At 38.5% G+C, this 22500-nt stretch overlaps 1 long non-coding RNA gene across 3 annotated transcripts in view; it reads right to left on the bottom strand.

Moving 5' to 3' along the window:
• LOC143675964 (uncharacterized) overlaps positions 1-22500 on the bottom strand; it is a 68601-nt gene that overhangs the window by 31742 nt on the left and 14359 nt on the right. Inside the window, exons 4-5 of one of the 3 annotated variants that reach the window (XR_013171719.1) lie at positions 15979-16455; positions 14249-14339 (exon numbers count right to left, since the gene is read on the bottom strand). This is a non-coding gene — a long non-coding RNA (uncharacterized LOC143675964). Of the gene's footprint in view, positions 1-14248; positions 14340-15904; positions 16456-22500 lie in introns of those variants that run through there. The other 2 variants (XR_013171718.1, XR_013171717.1) reach the window with 2 other exon arrangements.

Below are 22500 nucleotides of genomic sequence, written 5' to 3'. Positions count from 1 at the left end.
TTATGAACTTAACCAGGTGGTGGCTCTAATCATAACTGCTGTTTCACATGTGGTTTCATTTTTTGAACAAATGAACACATCCTCTGGTACTCGATATGCAGCTATTCATCAGGAAAATGCTTTTTTTCTTGATACCTGTTAGTATTAATCACCAGAAGCAATTTTCTTTCATCTGGCATGGCCAGCAATGTACCTTTTGTTGCCTTTGCCTTTACTATCTGTTAGAGTTTGCTAACTGCCAGAATGCAATATATCAGAAACGGAATGGTTTTTTGAAAGGAGAATTTAATAAGTTGCTAGTTTACAGTTCTAAGGCCAAGAAAATGTCCCAAATAAAACAAGTCTATAAAAAAAAGTCTATAGGATGATCAAAAGCATCCAGGGAAAGATACCTTGGTTCAAGAAGGCCAATGAGTTCAGGGTTTCTCTCTCATCTGGAAGGGCACATAGCAAACATGGCACCATCTGCTAGCTTCTTCTCCTGGCTTCCTGTTTCATGAAGCTCTCCAGGAGGCATTTTCCTTCTTCATCTCCAAAGTTCTGGCTGATGGACTCTCTGCTTCATGATGCTGCAGCATTCTCTGCTCTCTCTGAATCTCATTCTCCAAAATGTTTCCTCTTTTATAGGGCTCTAGTAAACCAATCAAGACCCACCCAAATGGGTTGAGACACATCTCTCCTAATCTAGTTTAACAACCACTCTTGATTGGGAGACATCTCCAGGGAGATGATCTAATTATAGATTCAAGCATACAGTATTGAATAGGGATTATTCTGCCATTTTACAAAATGGGATTTTGATTAAAACATGGCTTTTCTAAGGTCTATACATCCTTTCAAACCAGCACACTGTCCTACCTCAGGGATCCAACAGCCCTTCAACTCCATATTATAATCTAATCTTCAGGGAACTTCTGTCTTCTACAAGATATAACACTGGTCCATTACTTTGATGAAATTGTGCTGATTGGACCTAGTGAGCAAGAAGTAGCAACTACTCTAAGACATTTGTATGTCAGAGGGTAGGAAATGAATCTGACAAACACTCAGGGGCTTTTCATCTCAGTGAAATTTATGTGGATCCAGTGGTGTATGGAGCATGTCAAGATATCCCTTCCAAGGTGAATGTAAGTTGTTATACTTCACTCCTCCTACACACAAAAGTGACACAATCCTTGTTATTCCTCTTTGGCTTTAGAAGGCAATGTATTCCTTATTTAGGTGTGCTACCCTGGTCCATTTATCAAATGACTCATAAAACTGCTAGTTTTGAATGGAATCCATAAACAAGTCCAGGACCATGCAAAAGTCCCGGCTGTCATGCAAGCTGTTCTGCTACTTGGGCCATATGATCCAGCAGATTGAATGGTGCTTGGAATGTCAGTGGCAGATAGAGATGCTGTTTTGAGCCTTTAAGCCCCATAGATGAATCACAGAGCAGACCCTTAGGATTTTGGAACAAAGTCCTGCTGTCCTCTGCAGATGACTACTCTCTTTTTGAGAAACAGCTTTTGGCCTGTTACTGTGCCTTAGTATAGAAAGAACATGTAACCATGTGCCACCAAGTTGCCATGAGACCCAAGCTGTCCACCATGAACTTAGTGTTTTCTGACCCACTAAGACATAAAAGCATAGCAGCACTCCATCATCAAATGGAAGTGATATACATGGGATCAGACTCAAGCAGGTCCTGGAAGCCAAGTAAGTTACATGAAGAAGTAGCCCAAATGCTCATGGCCCACACTCCTGCCACATTACCATCTCCCTCCCAGCCCACTCTTATGGTCTCATAGCAAGTTCCCTAAGATCAGTTGACTGAGGAGAATAAAATGTGGATCTGGTTTATAGATATTCTGCATCATATTCCAGATGATCTTCTGGCCATATCTAACAATGGACAGCTGCGGCACTACATCCCCTCTCTGGGACATCCCTGAAGGACAGTGGTAAAGGGAATCCTTCTAGTGGGCAGAACTTCAAGCAATGTACCAGAATGTTCATTTTACTTAGAAGAAGAAATGGCCAGAGGTACAAGGGTATAACAATCCAATGGCTATATCCAATGCCCTGGCTGGATGGTGAGGGACTAGGAAGATATATGACTGGAAAACTGATGATAGGAAGACCTGAGGAAGAAATATGCAGATAGACCACTCTGAATGGGCAAACAAAACTGAAAATATTTGTGTCCCATTAAGTGACCTCAACAGAGGAGGATTGTAATCAACAAGTGGACAGGACCCAGTCTATAGATAACAATTAGCCTCTTTTCCCAGCCCCCCCGTTATTGTCTCATAAGCTTATGAAAAAGCAGTCATGGCTGTGGGAATGGAGGTGAGACTTGGGCTCAGCAACTCAGCCTTCCACTCAGCAAGCAAGGTGACCTGGTTACAGTCACCACTGAATTCTCAGTCTGCCAGCAACAGAGACCAGCGCTCAGTTCTGAATATGGTACCACTTCTTCAGATGATCAGCCAGCTAGCTGGTGGCAGGTTGATTACATTGGGCTCCTCCCATCACAGATAGAGTAGCATTTTGTTCTTATTAGAATAGATAGTTACTCAGATTCAGATTTGTCTTCCCTGCATGTAATGCTTCTGCCAAAACTACCATCTGCGGACTTACACAATGTCTTTATCTGCCAGCATGGTATTCCACACAGCATTGATTCTAATCTAGGAACTCACTTCATAGCAAATGAAATGTGGCAATGAGCCCATGCTTGTGGAAATCACTGGTCTTACCATGTTCTCTTCATGTTGCAACAGTTGATTTGCTAGAATGGTGGAATGGCCTTTTGAAGACTCAATTACAGCACAAGTTAGGTGGCAATACTTTACAGGGTTGGAGCAGTGTCCTTCAGGAGTCTGTATAAGCTTAAATTAGTGCCCAATAATGATACTCTTTTCCCAAATGCATGATTCATGGAGTGGAAATGGGAGTGGCACCATTCACTATTACTCCTAATAATATCCTGGCAAAATTTTTCTTTCTTGTCCCTGACACCTGCTATTCTAGAGGTTTTAGTTCCAAGGTAGGAATGCTTCCACCAAGAAACACAACAATAATTCTGTTTGAACTAGAACAGAATTGAACTAGAACAGAATCCCTGCTACCTACCCGCTTTGGATGCTGAATCAATCGGGGAAAAAAAGGAGTTACTGAATAGTCTGGGGTGATTGATACTGATTACCATCAGGAAATTGCACTGTTACTACACAGTGGAGGTAAGAAAGAGCATATCTGGAATACAGGAGCTCCCTTAAGCATCTCTTTACCTCTCTGCAATTAAAGTCAATGGGAAACAACAACTAACTAATTCAGGAAGTACTATTAATAGCCCATGCCCTTCAGGAATGAACTTTCGAGTCACCCTACCAGACAAAGAGCCATTATTAGCTGAGAAGTTTGCTGAAAGTAAAGGGAATATGGAATGGGTAGTGGAAGAAAGTATTTATAAATACCAGCTACAGCCTATGACCAGTTGTAGAAATGAGGACTGTAATTTTGATGAGTATTTGTTTCTCATTTAGTTATGAGTATTATTTTGTTGTTGTTGTTGCATGGGCAGGCACCAGGAATCGGAATCAAGCCCGGTCTCTGGCATGGCAGGTGAAAGTTCTGCCACTGAGCCACCATTGCAGCACCCATGAGTATGTTTTGGAGGTGCATTTATATGGGTATATATATTCATCCCTCACTTATGTAGTTATTATATAATATAAGATGTATTAATTTTACATTATAGTACTTAAAATGCAGGATATTAAAGAGAAAGATGAACATTATCTAAGGATTTTGCATCTTCTGCAGAATGGGTTAGTGATTTTTTTGGTTGTACAAAGGATAGTTGTTCATGTTAGGCAGAAATATGACTTTATTGTTGTCTTTTTCATTTGGCGATTCAGTATTGTTTAAGGAGAAGTGTATGGATGCTAAGTCGACAAGGGGTGGACTGTGATGGCTAATTTTTATGTCAACTTGGTTAGGTTACGGTGCCAGTCATATGCTCAAACACTAGTCTAGATATTTCTCTGAAGAAGTTAACATCTATAATCAGTTGACTCTAAGTAAAAGGTATTACCCTTAATAATGTGGGTGGGCCTCATCCAATCAATTGCAGATCTTAAAAGCACAACCTGAGGTTTCCCAGGATAGGAAACCTCATTTTGACTGAGGACTCCAGCATACCACTCTTGCTTGAGTTTCCAGCCTGGCATTCTGCACTACAAATTTTGGACTTGCCAGCCCCCTAATTGCATGAGTCAATTCTGTAAAATAAATCTATTTGTATATACAACCAATGTCCTATTGGTTCTATTTCTCTAAAAGACCTGGTTGATACACAGAAAAAATGGGGTTATGTGGAGGCATTGAAATATGAGTGGGAAAAGTGTGTTCTATCAATTTATATGGAGCAGAACTTGTGCAATCAGAAACAGCTGCTTAACCTGCTTTATTCTGCTCCTAAACAGAAAGGTATATATAAAGATGAAACTTCCTTCTTAGCTCGTTAATTGAATCAGCCTCAGTAAAGCAGTCTCTACTTCAATTGGTCTACATTCTGTTGAGCAAATTTGAAAATCTGGGCAATTGATTCAAGTCCAAAATTCAAGCAGAACTATGGATGCATCTCATTAGCCATGTGTCTTACTGAAAAATTTGTCATCTCCTTTATAAAAAAAGGGAGAGATAATTTATTATTTTTAAAACCAACTGTCAAATTAGTTTTATAGTTCATATAATACTATTTTTCTCTGTTAATCACCCCTTCACACACACACACCCATACACACCCAAAGGTTAGGGATACCATTACTTTATTTTTTACTTCACATGTTTTAAAGAAAATATGTATAGCTTGGAAAAGCTAAAGTATATATTTGAGATTATGGGTCACCTTTTTTTCTAATTGTGTGACAATTATCTTCATATACTGAGAGGTTTTACATTGTTAATCATGCAGAACACAATAGTATAAGGCTGGAGTACAAAATCCAGTGCCCTTGGTTCAGTGGTAAAATGCTCACCTACTTCAAGGATCTGTGTTACCCATAGAAGTTGATTAACGCACTTGGGATTCTGTTATGCAGGAATTGTCAAATGGGGTAAAGATCTACTAGTTTGGCCCTAGGACCTGAAGATCTCTGGGAATCTCTCATCCCTTCGCTTTGAGGCCATCTCTGACTGGCTGTCTGATAGCCTACCATTTAAACCCTAAGGGACCCATGCCATGTCCCTCGATCTCCAAGACTCTGCAACTGAAACTTACACTGTCACCTCATTTACCTGGGTGATTACTTCTGGACCTACCAACTATACAGTCACCTAAGAGATAGTGTGGTGCTCAGAGAAATGTATAGTAAGGCTCCTCATCCAGACAAGGTTTTCAAAGCCTATGCCTGAGGCCTCTCTCATTTTCTCTAAATAGACCATAAGAGATGCTTGGCTGCTTAAATATCATTAGTGAAAATAACTCACAGGAGAACTTTTGAGCTAACATAGCTGAATATGCCATTGGAACTCTATTCAAAATCCTGCTCTGTGTGCTTTTTATTTTCTAACCTATTTAGTTGTTTGATCACTATATTTAGAGGGATGTAAAAAATAATTTTTCAGACTACAAGATTGTTGCTTATTTATTTTAGGAATTTTATAAAATAAAAAAATTAAATTAAAATAACCGTATTTCTGTTACAAAGTTTATTTCGAACTTCAAAATGAAATAAAAAGATGGGAAGCATATCCTTCCAATGTCACAGGAAGCCAAAGGTTAACCCAAGGATTATGCAGGACCAATAAAATTATATTGTGAAACACAAGTGCAAGCCATGTGATTTTAAATTTAAAAAAGTGAAAAGAAATAGGTGAAACTATTTTCCTAATATAATTTCTTAACCTAATATATCTAAAATATCAGTTCAATATACAATCGACATATAGAAGAAATCTTTGACGAGATATTTTATATTATTTTGTTGTACTGAGCCTCTGAAATCTAATGTACCTTCTATACTTAGAGTACATCTCAATATCCATATTTCAAGCGTTCAAAAGACATATGTGGCTAGTGATGGTGCTATTGGATGGCACAGATCTGGAAGTTCCTTTGTTCAATGCACTGTTTACTCTTGATTAAAAGTCTCAGACTTATGAAGTCACAAGTTAACTTGTAGATTTTTTTTTTCCCAGAAGCTATCCAAATAATTTCTGCCAAGCAGGAACGATAACCCTAAAAGCTTTTGGACTGTAGAAAAGTAACCAGCTTTGTATCTAGCCCCAGCAAATGTACTCTAGCATTGCTTTATTAAATTCTATAAATATCTAGCTCCTCGAATGCTCTTTGAATATGTCAACAGCTTACTGATTCCCTCACTAATTAATAGGATGAATAAGATCTTGGACGTGTGTTAATTTTATATATTTATGAGAGTCATGGGTTTTGCCTTGTTGAAGATTCTACTTTATTAACTCCACTACCCAGAGCCACTACTAACATACAATTGTATTTTATTCTACATGCATAGTTCTATCTTTTGTACATACATTTCACATGCATAGTTCCAGCATCTCAATTTTTTACCTGTATAATTGCTCAAAGAATGCATTAAGTAAACTCTTACTCATCTTAAATTAAATAATTTCTTATATTTCCTTAAGGTTTTTGATGCCCATTACCAAATGGTTCTTCTAAAATGTGTTACTACAAGTGCTCTTAAGAGCAGATTATAATAAAGTTCCTGTTTCTGTGCTCCTTAGGAAATGCTGCACAAGAATTGACAATATTGCTTTTCTTTTCCCTAAAACATTTCTAAATGTTTTAAACTTATTACAGTGACTAAAATGTTCAGAACCATATAAATATAGTAAAATGAGCTTTTTGTCTTTGCCTGGCCTCAACAGCAATGCCATTAGCATTCTCACCATTATGTGTGACATTTGCTATTGTTTTGAGATTATTTTTTATCATGTTAAGAACATCTTCTATTCCTATTTGACTATTTTTCAAAAATATGGAATGAAATTTGACCTCTATCATTTCTTTCCCTTTTATCTACTAATACTATAAATTAGATTTATATGTCTTCTAATACTTAATTATCAAGTGTTCTTAGATTGAAACCTACTTGGGTGGAGAGTATTATTTGATTAACTATTATTTCCTTTATTATATTTGGCATCTGTCTTCATAAGTTATACTGGTCTAAATTTTCCATTTTTAAAAGATTTATTCAGGTTTTAATATCAGGGTTATGCTAACTTACCAAAATGGAATTTTAAGCTTTTTACTTCTTTTGAAACTTCTCTTGAATCCTTTGGAACCATTTAAATGGTATTAGGGCTAACTGTTCCTTGAACATGTGAAATAACTCTCCTGTAAAGCCCACTGGCATCTTTGCTGAAAATTTTTCTTTCATAAGCTTTTAAACTTTTATTCACATCTTGCTCTAGTACAGTTTTCTTTCTCTACTTTAATCAAGTTGAGTCATTTAAAATGACCTTACATGTAATGTGGCAAAATATCATTAAGATTTCTAATTTTAGTATTGTTATATTGTTATCATACATATGCAAGAACAGTTTATATATATATAAACTATTTATATATATAAATTATATTTATATATATATATAAATGAAGTGAGAAAACTTGATCTATGGAAATCTGTCTTATAATTGCTCTGTATTTTATCTTCTTTCCTTTTTTATTTCAAGTAAACTAGCCAGAGGTTTATGATTTTATTTGTTAGACTATCTATTTTAATTGAAATGAAGAAACTTTATTATTTTCTTTGATATCACCTTTTCTCTTCCTTATGAGGTCAAGACATTACTCAAGAATTGTAAGCAGAGTAAGACGCGCGGATCTTAGTTTCTCCTTCAGGACAGCTACTAGCGGAGTAGAAACGATACAGAACAGCTCCCAAAGCCACGACAGAGATAAAAAAGACAGCATACCCCATCCTGGAACGGCTGGCTGGCTGAGAGAACCTTCTCTGGTGAGATCGCCGAGGGGCGCGGGCTTCACCGGGCGGGGCGGCAAGCGGCCGGAGTCACTCCCTTCCCCCTTCCCAGGCCGGCTGGGAGAATTGGACAGGCGGTCCCCTCAAACTGCAGTGGCTGGCGCACACACCACGCGTGGCCCCCCGGACCAACTGAGAGAATTGGATCGGAAATCCCCAGGCCGTGGAGAACGGCGACGGGGGGGGGGGGGCCTTCCAAACCCGTGACTCCCCGGGAACGTGCACTCTCCCGGGCGGGCCGCTGCGGCTGGCGCCCTCCCGCCACGCTTGGCACCCCGGGCCAACTAGGAAATTCGGATGGGCGCTTTCCCGGGCTGCAGCGGCCAGCAACCCTCCCCGCGTTCGGACCCCGGGCCGGCTGGCACTCTTCCAAGCCGCTTCGGCTAGTGACCTCCCGGACGGCGAGAGTTTTCCAAAGTTAAAGGACCCACAGCACCTTTTACTGGTGGGACCCGCAGACAAACGTGTGCCACGAGCGCCACCTACTGGGCAGGATAAGAAAACCAGAACCCAGAGATTTCACAGAAAAATCTTACAACCTTGTTGGGTCCGACACCCAGGGAAATCTGACTAAATGCCCAGATGCTAGCAGCAGAAGATAACTGTCCATGCTCAGAAGATTGAGAATATGGCCCAGTCAAAGGAACAAACCAATAGTTCAAATGAGATACAAGAGCTGAGACAACTAATGCTGAATATATGAACAGAAATGGAAAACCTCTTCAAAAATGAAATCGATAAATTGAGGGAGGACATGAAGAGGACATGGGCTGAACATAAAGAAGAAATAGAAAAACTGAAAAAACAAATCACAGAACTTATGGAAGTGAAGGATAAAGTAGAAAAGATGGAAAAAAAAATGGATACCTACAATGATAGATTTAAAGAGACAGAAGATAGAATTAGTGATTTGGAGGATGGAACATCTGAATTCCAAAAAGAAACAGAAAATATCGGGAAAAGAATGGAAAAATTTGAACAGGGTATCAGGGAACTCAAGGACAATATGAACCGCACAAATATACATGTTGTGGGTGTCCCAGAAGGAGAAGAGAAGGGAAAAGGAGGAGAAAAACTAATGGAAGAAATTATCACTGAAAATTTCCCAACTCTTATGAAAGACCTAAAATTATAGATCCAAGAAGTGCAGCGCACCCCAAAGAGATTAGACCTAAATAGGCATTCTCCAAGACACTTACAAGTTAGAATGTCAGAGGTCAAAGAGAAAGAGAGGATCTTGAAAGCAGCAAAACAATCCATCACATACAAGGGAAACCCAATAAGACTATGTGTAGATTTCTCAGCAGAAACCATGGAAGCTAGAAGACAGTGGGATGATATATTTAAATTACTAAAAGAGAAAAACTGCCAACCAAGACTCCTATATCCAGCAAAATTATCCTTCAAAAATTAGGGAGAAATTAAAACATTCTCAGACAAAAAGTCACTGAAAGAATTTGTGACCAAGAGACCAGCTCTGCAAGAAATACTAAAGGGAGCACTAGAGTCAGATACAAAAAGACAGAAGAGAGAGGTATGGAGAAGAGTGTAGAAAGAAGGAAAATCAGATATGATATATATAATACAAAAGGCAAAATGTTAGAGGAAAATATTATCCAAACAGTAATAACACTAAATGTCAATGGACTGAATTCCCCAATCAAAAGACATAGATTGGCAGAATGGATTAAAAAACAGGATCCTTCTATATGCTGTCTACAAGAAACACATCTTAGACCCAAAGATAAACATAGGTTGAAAGTGAAAGGTTGGGAAAAGATATTTCATGCAAATAACAACCAGAAAATAGCAGGAGTGGCTATACTAATATCCAACAAATTAGACTTCAAATGTAAAGCAGTTAAAAGAGACAAAGAAGGACACTATATACTAATAAAAGGAACAATTAAACAAGAAGACATAACAATCATAAATATTTACGCACCGAACCAGAATGCCCCAAAATACGTGAGGAATACACTGCAAACACTGAAAAGGGAAATAGACTCATATACCATAATAGTTGGAGACTTCAATTCACCACTCTCATCAATGGACAGAACATCTAGACAGAGGATCAATAAAGAAATAGAGAATCTGAATATTACTATAAATGAGCTAGACTTAACAGACATTTATAGGACATTACATCCCACAACAGCAGGGTACACCTTTTTCTCAAGTGCTCATGGATCATTCTCAAAGATAGACCATATGCTGGGTCACAAAGCAAGTCTTAACAAATTTAAAAAGATTGAAATCATACACAACACTTTCTCGGATCATAAAGGAATGAAGTTGGAAATCAATAATAGACGGAGTGCCAGAAAATTCACAAATACGTGGAGGCTCAACAACACACTCTTAAACAACGACTGGGTCAAAGAAGAAATTGCTAGAGAAATTTGCAAATACCTAAATACCTCGAGGCGAATGAAAATGAAAATACAACATATCAAAACTTATGGGACGCAGCAAAGGCAGTGCTAAGAGGGAAATTTATCGCCCTAAATGCCTATATCAGAAAAGAAGAAAAGGCAAAAATTCAGGAATTAACTATCCATTTGGAAGAACTGGAGAAAGAACAGCAAACTAATCCCAAAGCAAGCAAAAGGAAAGAAATAACAAAGATTAGAGCAGAAATAAATGACATTGAAAACATGAAAACAACAGAGAAAATCAATAAGGCCAGAAGTTGGTTCTATGAGAAAATCAATAAGATTGATGGGCCCTTAGCAAGATTGACAAAAAGAAGAAGAGAGAGGATGCAAATAAATAAGATCAGAAATGGAAGAGGAGACATAACTACTGACCTCACAGAAATAAAGGAGGTAATAACAGGATACTATGAACAACTCTACGCTAATAAATACAACAATTTAGAGGAAATGGACGGGTTCCTGGAAAGACATGAACAACCAACTTTGACTCAAGAAGACATAGATGACCTCAACAAACCAATCACAAGTAAAGAAATTGAATTAGTCATTCAAAAGTTTCCTAAAACGAAAAGTCCAGGACCAGACGGCTTCACATCTGAATTCTATCAAACATTCCAGAAAGAATTAGTACCAACTCTCCTCAAACTCTTCAAAAAAATCGAAGCAGAGGGAAAACTACCTAATTCATTCTATGAAGCCAACATCACCCTCATACCAAAACCAGGCAAAGATATTACAAAAAAAGAAAACTACAGGCCAATCTCTCTAATGAATATAGATGCAAAAATCCTCAATAAAATTCTAGCAAATCGTATCCAACAACACATTAAAAGAATTATACATCATGACCAAGTAGGATTCATCCCAGGTATGCAAGGATGGTTCAACATAAGAAAATCAATTAATGTAATACACCACATCAACAAATCAAAGCAGAAAAATCACATGATCATCTCAATTGATGCAGAGAAGGCATTTGACAAGATTCAACATCCTTTCCTGTTGAAAACACCTCAAAGGATAGGAATACAAGGGAACTTCCTTAAAATGATAGAGGGAATATGTGAAAAACCCACAGCTAATATCATCCTCAATGGGGAAAAATTGAAAACTTTCCCCCTAAGATCAGGAACAAGACAAGGATGTCCACTATCACCACTATTATTCAACATTGTGTTGGAGGTTCTAGCTAGAGCAAGTAGACAAGAAAAAGAAATACAAGTCATCAAAATTGGAAAGGAAGAAGTAAAACTATCACTGTTTGCAGACAATATGATACTATACGTCGAAAACCCAGAAAAATCCACAACAAAACTACTAGAGCTAATAAATGAGTACAGCAAAGTAGCAGGTTACAAGATCAACATTCAAAAATCTGCAGCATTTCTATACACTAGCAATGAACAAGCAGAGGGGGAAATCAAGAAACGAATCCCATTTACAATTGCAACTAAAAGAATAAAATACCTAGGTATAAATTTAACTAAAGAGACAAAAAACCTATATAAAGAAAACTACAAAAAACTGCTAAAAGAAATCACAGAAGACCTAAATAGATGGAAGGGCATACCGTGTTCATGGATTGGAAGACTAAATATAGTTAAGATGTCAATCCTACCTAAATTGATTTACAGATTCAATGCAATACCAATCAAAATCCCAACAACTTATTTTTCAGAAATAGAAAAACCAATAAGCAAATTTATCTGGAAGGGCAGGGTGCCCCGAATTGCTAAAAACATCTTGAGGAAAAAAAACGAAGCTGGAGGTCTTGCACTGCCAGACTTTAAGGCATATTATGAAGCCACAGTGGTCCAAACAGCATGGTATTGGCATAAAGATAGATATATCGACCAATGGAATCGAATACAGTGCTCAGATATAGACCCTCTCATCTATGGACATTTGATCTTTGATAAGGCAGTCAAGCCAACTCACCTGGGACAGAACAGCCTCTTCAACAAATAGTGCCTAGAGAACTGGATATCCATATGCAAAAGAATGAAAGAAGACCCATCTCTCACACCCTACACAAAAGTTAACTCAAAATGGATCAAAGATCTAAACATTAGGTCTAAGACCATAAAACAGTTAGAGGAAAATGTAGGGAGATATCTTATGAATCTTACAATTGGAGGCAGTTTTATGGACCTTAAACCTAAAGCAAGAGCACTGAAGAAGGAAATAAATAAATGGGAACTCCTCAAAATTAAACACTTTTGTGCATCAAAGAACTTCATCAAGAAAGTAGAAAGACAGCCTACACAATGGAAATCAATATTTGGAAACGACATATCAGATAAACGTCTAGTATCCAGAATTTATAAAGAGATTGTTCAACTCAACAACAAAAAGACAGGCAACCCAATTACAAAATGGGCAAAAGACTTGAACAGACACCTCTCAGAGGAGGAAATACAAATGGCCAAAAGGCACATGAAGAGATGCTCAATGTCCCTGGCCATTAGAGAAATGCAAATCAAAACCACAATGAGATATCATCTCACACCCACCAGAATGGCCATTATCAACAAAACAGAAAATGACAAGTGCTGGAGAGGATGCGGTGAAAAAGGCACACTTATCCACTGTTGGTGGGAATGTCAAATGGTGCAACCACTGTGGAAGGCAGTTTGGCGGTTCCTCAAAAAGCTGAATATAGAATTGCCATACGGCCCAGCAATACCATTGCTGGGAATCTACTCAAAGGAATTAAGGGCAAAAACTCAAACGGACATTTGCACACCAATGTTTATAGCAGCGTTATTTACAATTGCAAAGAGATGGAAACAGCCAAAATATCCATCAACAGACGAGTGGCTAAACAAACTGTGGTATATACATACAATGGAATATTATGCAGCTTTAAGACAGGATAAACTTATGAAGCATGTAATAACATGGATGGACCTAGAGAACATTATGCTGAGTGAGTCTAGCCAAAAACTAAAAGACAAATACTGTATGGTCCCACTGATGTGAACCGACATTTGAGAATAAACTTGGAATATGTCATTGGTAACAGAGTTCAGCAGGAGTTAGAAACAGGGTAAGATAATGGGTAATTGGAGCTGATGGGATACAGACTGTGCAATAGGACTAGATACAAAAACTCAAAAATGGACAGCACAATAATACCTAATTGTAAAGTAATCATGTTAAAACACTGAATGAAGCTGCATCCGAGCTATAGGTTTTTGTTTTGTTTTGTTTTGTTTTGTTTTGTTTTGTTCTTACTATTATTACTTTTATTTTTTTTCTGTATATTAACATTTTATATCTTTTTTGGTTATATTGCTAGTTCTTCTAAACTGATGCAAATGTACTAAGAAACAATGATCATGCATCTATGTGATGATGTTAAGAATTACTGATTGCATATGTAGAATGGTATGATTTCTAAAAAAAAAAAAAAAAAATGGACAGCACAATACTACCTAATTGTAATGTAATTATGTTAAAACACTGAATGAAGCTGCATCTGAGCTATAGTTGTTTTTTGTTTTTTTTCTTATATATTTTTGTATTTTTTATTTTTATTTTTTCTCTATATTATCATTTTATTTCTTTTTCTGTTGTCTTGCTATTTCTTTTTCTAAATCGATGCATATGTACTAAGAAATGATGATCATACATCTATGTGATGATATTAAGAATTACTGATTGCATATGTAGAATGGAATGATTTCTAAATGTTGTGTTAGTTAATTTTTTTTCATTAATAAAAAAAAAAAAAAAAGAATTGTAAGCAGGTGAATGGCCTGCAGAGGTTTTTCTCTGAAAGATCATTTTGCCTGCTCTGTGGACATACGGTAGAGAGGAGACCACCAAGGGCAGGCTGGGTATTCAGTCCACTGCAAACTCCAGGATTCAGCTGTTGGGCAAGAGATGGGAAGATGAGGGCAAAGCTGGGAAGAAAATGGACTCAGCTATAAAATAATGTTCTTATCCAGGAGATCAGGATGAAGGGACAGCATTCCAAGGATATTAGAAAACTTAGTCTGATTCAGGCCAAGTTCAATATCCTGGGAGGAAGATTTCAATTTAGGAGGCAGAGTACAATCAGCACTTTTCTGAATAAGGTGGAACAGAACATAATGATTTAATGAGATAGAAACCTAGCCAAGGTCTGAAATTTATAGATGTAACCCCCATCACATTAGCGGTTGAATTTTGATGGTAGTCTGTGCATGTACAACTCCAAGAAGCTTGATTCACAGAGGCTATAGCATGAAGGTCATCTCTTGGAATCATGTAGTGTGGTAGGCACCACTGAGCTGGAATTGGAATAGGGCTCTAGTCCCATTAAGCAGCTGAAGAAAGAAGGGCCTATGCCAGAAACCTAGACATACTGAGATTTCTTGGCAAGGTTATTGAGGAAGTTGAAGATTAAAAGGTATTAGAGAGCTCTGGATTCACAACTGGAGTATGGTCCTACAGAATTGAGACCGATTGCAGACCTCAGCTGCAATGATAATGAGAAATCTATTAAGCGCTACACCTCAGGATTCATATAGTAAACTTGGTTGGAAAGAACCTGAGCGACTACAGTTGAGAGGGAGAGTCAAAGGACCTCATGTTCCCAAAGGTCACATCCCTACACTTCTAAGAGTCACATGCCTTTGTTTCCTTCTTCCTTTCTCTTTAGGTCTCCCTTTTCTTTCACGCCCCTTCCTCTCCCGCTCATCCTTTTCCCTTGTCCATTGTCTTCATCCAGTTTCTGATACGCCAGTCTCTGTGGTTCTCTCTTACTGTTAATAAAGTTATCAAGCTCTGGCTACCACCCTCTGAGAAGAAATGCAAAACTGATGTGCCTTTTTACCCAAGAGCAGGGCTGCCCAGGACTTGTTTGAAGATGTTTATCTGCCACTGAACAATGGCATCTGCTGCAGAGAAGAAATTAAAACTACTGCTAAGTAGAGCAGCACAGCACATAATAATCTTGTTGAGCAGAGAAGAGTGTTTGATGGTGAGGGTTGTGAAGCTAGGTCTGATAAGGTCTTCACCCATATTGGCTGCAAATCCCAAAGCAGCTGGCTGTACAGCTGCTGCGGAGTCTGGCACTGTCCATACTGCTTGATACCAAGGAGCATTTTAAGGTGTTGGGTGAAATCCAATGAGGCAGGGAACAGCTTGACCAGGACAAGTTCTCACTGCATATCAAAGTAGGACTGCCAAAAGAAAAATCTGGGAAGGAGCAGTATGGAGGGCAGGGCAGTATTTTTACCAAATTTGCAGCAGTGAGCTCAAAAAGAGGATATGAATAGGATGTGACAACATTTTCCATTAAGACAGGACCCTTGTCAAGTAAAATAACCCTCATGAATTGACTGAAAACCCCACAGCAGGGCAACTGACCTCGTGGTCATTTGGCAGTCATAGAAGCTAAAAACTAGCTCCAATTAAAATTTAAAAGAAACAGAAAAGCATTGTGAGCAGAAAACATTATTATTTCTCTGAGGCAAAAACTTGTGTTTCTCCCTTCAATGACCTTGGGACAATGAATTACTTACTGAGTTCCCTCTGCAGAGGATAAACTGTTGCTTCATACTTTCTGACATTGCTCTTTCTTCCTCCAGGCCTCCAGCGAAGGCTGGCAATGCTGTGATAGTAGGAAAAAGGACATGAAACTGAGTTTGAATGTCACCTTTCCTACATGTTCTTTTTGTGACTTGATTCATCCACTCATTGAGGTCAGGTAAGGGCCCTTTTTCTTTCCCTGTCTCTCTCCACCAGGTCTGCTATCTGAATAGGTTCATTGCTGTCACGGTTATAAGGTGGCCACCTTGGTTATGTGCTTCCTCTTCCATGTGCAGAAGCTTACATGTTCCAGAAACTCCCACCCCATCTCTTTTTGTGTCTTATTGGCCTTAATGAGTCACAAGCATCTCTGAATGTGCTGCCGTCCATAGGTGGGATTATCCTGAGTAATTCAGACCAAGGCCACAAGTCCTCTTCTTGAGCTGGGGTATAGTCCTCTAAGGATGAATCTATGGTGGAGAGGAAGAGAAAGCAAATGCATGTAGGGAGGTAATAACCAAACTAGCTTCTTTTGTGCCCTCATGGACCTTTTAGCCTAGTTGACAACTTTGCAAAGCAGATTTTGATTTAAAAAAATGATAAAATGTGCTTCTTTCCTGTGGAAAAGTTTATCAGGAAAGAATAACATTTAATTAATGGGGCTATTTAATACATTGAAAGCTAATTTATTCAATAAATGGTGCTAGGTACTGTGGGGCATATAGAAAATTGTGAGGAGTCAACAGTACACTAGATAAAAGATTTATTCAATTATAAAATAGCAAGTAGTGAAATGAGGCCAAATGGTAAGTTCCCAGTGATTGGTACCAATACATATATTTTTTATAGGAGTGTGAGTTTCAATCTTTGAGTTGCTTAAGAATCACCTTAAGGGATTTTTAAAACCTTAAGATGGGGTGCTTCTTAAAAAATGCAGATTTTTAACCCAGAGCTCTGATTTCAGTGGTTTAAGGTGAAGTCGAGGAATCTGTTATTGTGGTTGTTTTATTTAGTGCTTGCTTTGTTTTAAATCAGCTCTTTCAGTGATAAAAGTACAAAAGGAGGAGAGATTGACCTGGGCTACTCTAAAAAGAGAAGGCTCCGTGAAGGAAGAAACAAAAGTCAGAATAATTTTGTGCAAAGGAATGTCAAGAGCTCTCAGTGTTCCGTGAGAAGAATGTAGGGCTAGGTCTCTTAAGCATTACAGCATGCCCTTCACTTAGAACAGTGCCTCACCAAGGGCAGGCACTTGGGATGGAAGGGATTGAATGAGTTTACCATGAGTGTTTTTCAGGTTGGATTGGGGTAGAGAGAAGACAGAAGTAGGGAGATGGGTTCATTGTAGTAGTCTTTGTAGGAGGTGTGATGGGTCTGGTGGAGGAGTCATAAAAAGAAAGGCACAAGTTGCTATCTGAAAGCCATTCAATACATGCTGTGATTACTCAGCAGATAATTTATACTCTATAGAAAGTTGGCAAATTGTAACTAGATGAGAAAAGGAAACTTGAGCTCTCAAGTTGGAATGTTAGATAGGTATTGATATTGATGTAAAACAAAGAGGCAAGAGAATTAGACAGGGATCAGGAAACACAGATTCCATCTCTGGCTTTGCTTCTCAGTAAGTGTGTGACCCTCCAAAAATCCCTTTCCTTCTTTGGAACAGTTTCCTCATAAGTAAAACAGATCATCTTCAAGGTCCTTTATTGCTGTACCTGCATGAAAATTTAGTTTACTCTTTTGAACTGTTAAATATGGCTAAAACCAAAATGCATGTTGTACTCAATGTAAGAGTAATGGTGTGCTTTCTAGTTATTTACTCAAGCAATATAACCATAGTTAAATTTATGATGAGAGTAGCTTTCATTGGACTGATCAAGTTGTCATAAATTAAAACTTAGAGCTGCCCTTAATATTAATTTATGAGCATCCGTCTGCCATGGCAACAGAAGTCCTATCAGCATATGAATGAGGTCATCATCACAACAAAAGTTGTATCACATTATGTCAAAATCCTGTGCTGGACATCTAACCTTGTAAACACTGTACTTGTAGTTAAGGAAAAAATTCATGCTTATCTTCTCATCTCTGGCACTGGCCCAGCTTCTCCTTTATCGTTAGCTGAATTCCAAGGGACAGAGCAAGAGGCCAGGAAAACTTTCCTTTTCCATCTCTTTTCATGAGAACCACAGTTGCCATTGCTGGGATGAGGGTGTTGGACTCCACTGCAGGCCAACCTAATATTTAAATCTCTAGACTAACCTATTGGTAATGCGAAGGGCACAGTGTACTTATACAAATATTGTTCTCTTTTAGCAGTCAACAAAGGGATTTGTTAGACAATTTTTTAAGTGTATTTTATATATGACTCAATATCTAGAAACTTAATTCATACCCATCTTTTCAGAGTGACAGCATTACCTACATGACAATAAAAGCTAACTTATTTTAGCTCCTGAAAGGTGCCAGCTCCTGCAAGATGCAGGGACCTGTGCTAAGTCCATTACCAAAGTTCCTTTTAGTCCTTCTAATTAACCTAAAAGAGAGTCATTATCTCCTGTCCATAGCTGAGTTTGGGTTTAAGTTACTTGTCCAAGGCCAGACAAAAGTAAGAATTCAAATCCCATCCACTTGGCTCTGAGGCTGATATTTATGCCACTGCAACCTGCTGCTTTAAAACAAACTCCACAGTAATGTTTAACATCAGCACTCCATCCATCTGAATCATTCCTAATTATAAAGGAGATAAGCAGCTCTTATTGCTGCCAAGCTAGTGTGTATTTTCTTTGTCTTCACTTGGATTAGCCATAGTTCACATTGTACCTCCTGAGACTGCAGCTAAAAGCTTGGTAGCCTGTAAACTTTCAAGACAAACAGTTCTAAATTTTGCAAGGTCATTTTTCATAATTAAATAATTTTAGATCTTCAATGTTTAATATTTAAGACTCATTTTATTTAAATGTGATACCTTTAAATTATTTCTTATATATATGTCATAAAGCAATTCTACATAAAACTCTGTAACAGACTCTGCTTTGGAATCAGAATGCACTTTTTCTAAGTACTTTGCATTAATTTAGTATTTTGAAGACAATACATATAAGTTAAAGAAAAAGAAATACGAATTTTACAGATCCATGAGACCATTTTGGAGAAGGCCAAAACCTTCTCCAAATCCAAAGAGTTCTGGAAAATTCCATTTTTTAATTGAATTCATGGCAAATTCCTTAGGTTTTAAAAAGCGGAGCAATTGAGAATATTCATGTTTTACAGAAGAAATTTCCATGGATTTGAGGATGAGTGCTGCCCGTAAGTCCTTTGGGGGTGGGTGGGTAGAAAATATTCAGTATGTGCACATGTTGTCCTTCTAAGATCTACATTGTAACAAACAGGTTGATTGGTGACTTCTGAGACTAGATCATAAAAGGCTCAACCTTCTTCTTTCTCAGATCACAAGTCCAAATGGCGAGGGACTGAGGCCTCCTGACTGAGCCATCTTGGAAGTGAAACTTCCAGCCCGAATCAGCCACAAGGTTTCTAGTAGCTGATTGAAAGAAAGGGTAGCGAGCAAGGATACCTGATGAGGAAGTGAGCTCAGTTGAGGAGTCAGTGTGGATGTCTGGAGCAATTGAGGAAGAACATTAAGATGCTTTGGCTTTCGAGGTAAGAAGGATATCTAGACGCTGAGAAGCCTATTGAAAAAGGAAGGCAGAGCCGAGACCGACCATGTGGGTTTCCATCGCTGACCGAAGCTGGTCATGATGCAGAAGCAGCAGCGCGGAAGGGGTGGGTAGTACCGTGGGACACTAAACTGCCACTGGTCCAGGGTCAGCTGAGTGATCACCTTGCCCTTTTCCTCATCCATTGTGCTGGAAGTTTGTGAGTGCTGGAAGGCAGATTCCTGACTAACGTTCACCGACTATAACTTCAATGGTTGCTTAATTTATTTAGTGGGGAGAGCTTGGTTATGTGTCACTGAACTATAATTGACAGCCCTTTTACTTTTACTTGTGCATATAAACCACCAGATGCCCTTTTCTGTGGCTCTTCTTGCCTCAGGCCACTGTAGTTTCCACCTTAAGATTATATTTTTCTAGACCATGGTAGTCAGAACTCTGTCCTCTTGGCTGATTCAGGAATGAGGAGACTGTCTGTGCCTAAGGATGAGGAGGAAAAGATGAGGGAAGTGATGGGTGGCAAAGAGAAACAAAGTTATCTAAAGGGGCACCCATTTCTACTAAAGCGGCGTACATTACCAAAAAGCAGTGTCCTTTTAGATGATTTTCCCAAAATTTTTAAATGTGAATTTAGATTGGACTGTTCCAGAACATCCTTATTTGTTTTATTTTATTTTATTTTTTTACATGGGCAGGCACCAGGAATCGAACCTGGGTCCTCAGGCATGGCAGGCAAGCATTCTTACCTGCTAAGCCACCGTGACCCACCCCCTTATTTGTTTTAGAGTGACATTATTGGAGCCCTCACCCTCCCACCCCTGCCCAAATATTTGGATACAGGGTAATAGGAATTCAGGCCCTGCAACATGGCACAGGTGAAGGAGAGAAAAAGACAGCAGAGGGTCCAGGAGGAGGTCATGGTGGTGAGACTCTATGTTATTTAGTTCTGAGCTTTTCTTTTATTTAGAACCTCTTACTAGGTCTTTAAAAGAACTGTGTTAAATGCTAAAGGAATTTCTGGAGGAGGCAAGAATTTCCATGCTTGGAATGAGCAATGAGGGGGTTGAGGCCATTCGTCTGAGGTCAGTATAGTCAAAACAACATTTTTGAAAGGAACATAGTGGTCTCAGAGGCACAGAATGAGAGAATAGCTGCAAGATAAATCTCCCTCCCCCTCCAAATGTTCCAAGGAAGAAAATCTTGAAAGGAGGAGGCTAAATACTTTGTAGGGGAAGGGCTTTTCAGCCGGCACCTATCTGGGCTATACAGGCACCCTTTGGGTCAAAATCCAAAAATATTCCTGTGATGTAGCTTGTCCCAAATTCTGGATGGACTACAAATGGCTAAAAAGCAAGACCAATAGTTTGACCAATCTATGAGAGAAATGAATTGTAACTGATAAACATAGCTCTGAAGGGTTGTAAGGAAAATCCCAATTGATTTTTAAGCCTGGAGGTTGCATCATCTTTGTTGGTTAAAAAAGTTAATTCAGACTTGCCCCTTTCATTTCATCATTCATGCAACACAAATTAAATGGCTAAGCTATTTCAATTGAGATTAATTATATTAGGCAGAAGGCACATTTCCGGTTCAGGCCATGGTTTCTACTTCATTTAATTCATTATGCCATGTGTAATCAGGTGGTATCCTGAAGATAACAGCTAATTCCGATCACATATGTCTTTTTTACCCCTGGTTTCCCTTTCTTTTAGATTTCTCTAAGAAAATTGCCCACTACAATAACAGAAGGGAAAAGAATGTATGCTTAGACAAAAGGAATTTTATCCCAAAGACTTTTTCCTTCTTCTATTTTGTTGCTCCTATTGTTTGGGTTTGCTTTTTGCTTTGGTGTCCTCTGAATGAAGTGACATATAAGGGCATTGCAGAGAGCAATGCTTCACCTGTGCAAAAGGCACCTGGGCTACGGGATGCTCCCAGAGGAGGAGCAGATTGGTGGCAGGCTGGATTAGAGCTGCAGCAACTGATGTGGCTGGGGAATCACTGCTTGGGATAATTTATGAGAGAAAGAAACCAACATTAATTAGACCTTTAGGCCCAAGCAGATTTGTTTACCTTGGCATACTCATCGCAAGGTATTATTTTTCACCAGACAAGAAGAAAAACCTGATGTATGTATTCCATGGAGTTCTTTCAAAAGGTAACTGTTTGAAGATTAACATCCAAGAATGCTGAAATTTTGGTGCAGCTGTGAGCACAGGTCTACAGCATGAAAAAAGATCCCGAAGTCCAGAATGGACACATATACATGCTCCCAAAGTTCTAATGAAAATGAAGTTAAGATCTGAGACCCATGGAATGCTCTTATTGAAAAGCAGCTTTAAAATGATTCTCCTGGGCTCCAAATTTAAGTCACACTGAAACGAAAGCCTGTTCTGTGCGTTTAAGTCTTGAGAGATCTGTCAAGGACAGGGCGATAGGGAAGAGTGCTCTGAAACCTCATAGGCCTGACAGCATAGGGAAGTCAAGATGCTGGAAATTGTTTATTTGTACTCAGCTCTGTCCAGGAAAATAAATTAAGATTTATTTACATATCTGCCTTAAAAAAAAAACAGTAAAATTAAAAAGGCCTCTTGAGCCTTTGGGTTTAACCCAAAAGATCCTTCACGTACTTTTATCTCACCAGCCCAATCCCTGAAATACCAGTTTATTTCTAATAAGTATATTTGGAAACAAGATTGCAAAGTGATATCACTCGGGAAATTGCAACGAATTCTCTGGGAAAATCTCCCTTTGTGGTGAAGTGGAGGTATTTTTTCCTCGCTGCTTAACTCTGCTCTGAATTTTTATATACACCTATTTAAGGAAGGCCATTTGATACAC

This window comes from Tamandua tetradactyla, chromosome 3, assembly GCF_023851605.1.
Source record: "Tamandua tetradactyla isolate mTamTet1 chromosome 3, mTamTet1.pri, whole genome shotgun sequence".
NCBI lineage: Eukaryota > Metazoa > Chordata > Mammalia > Pilosa > Myrmecophagidae > Tamandua > Tamandua tetradactyla.
This window is presented reverse-complemented; position numbering and strand designations above follow the sequence as displayed.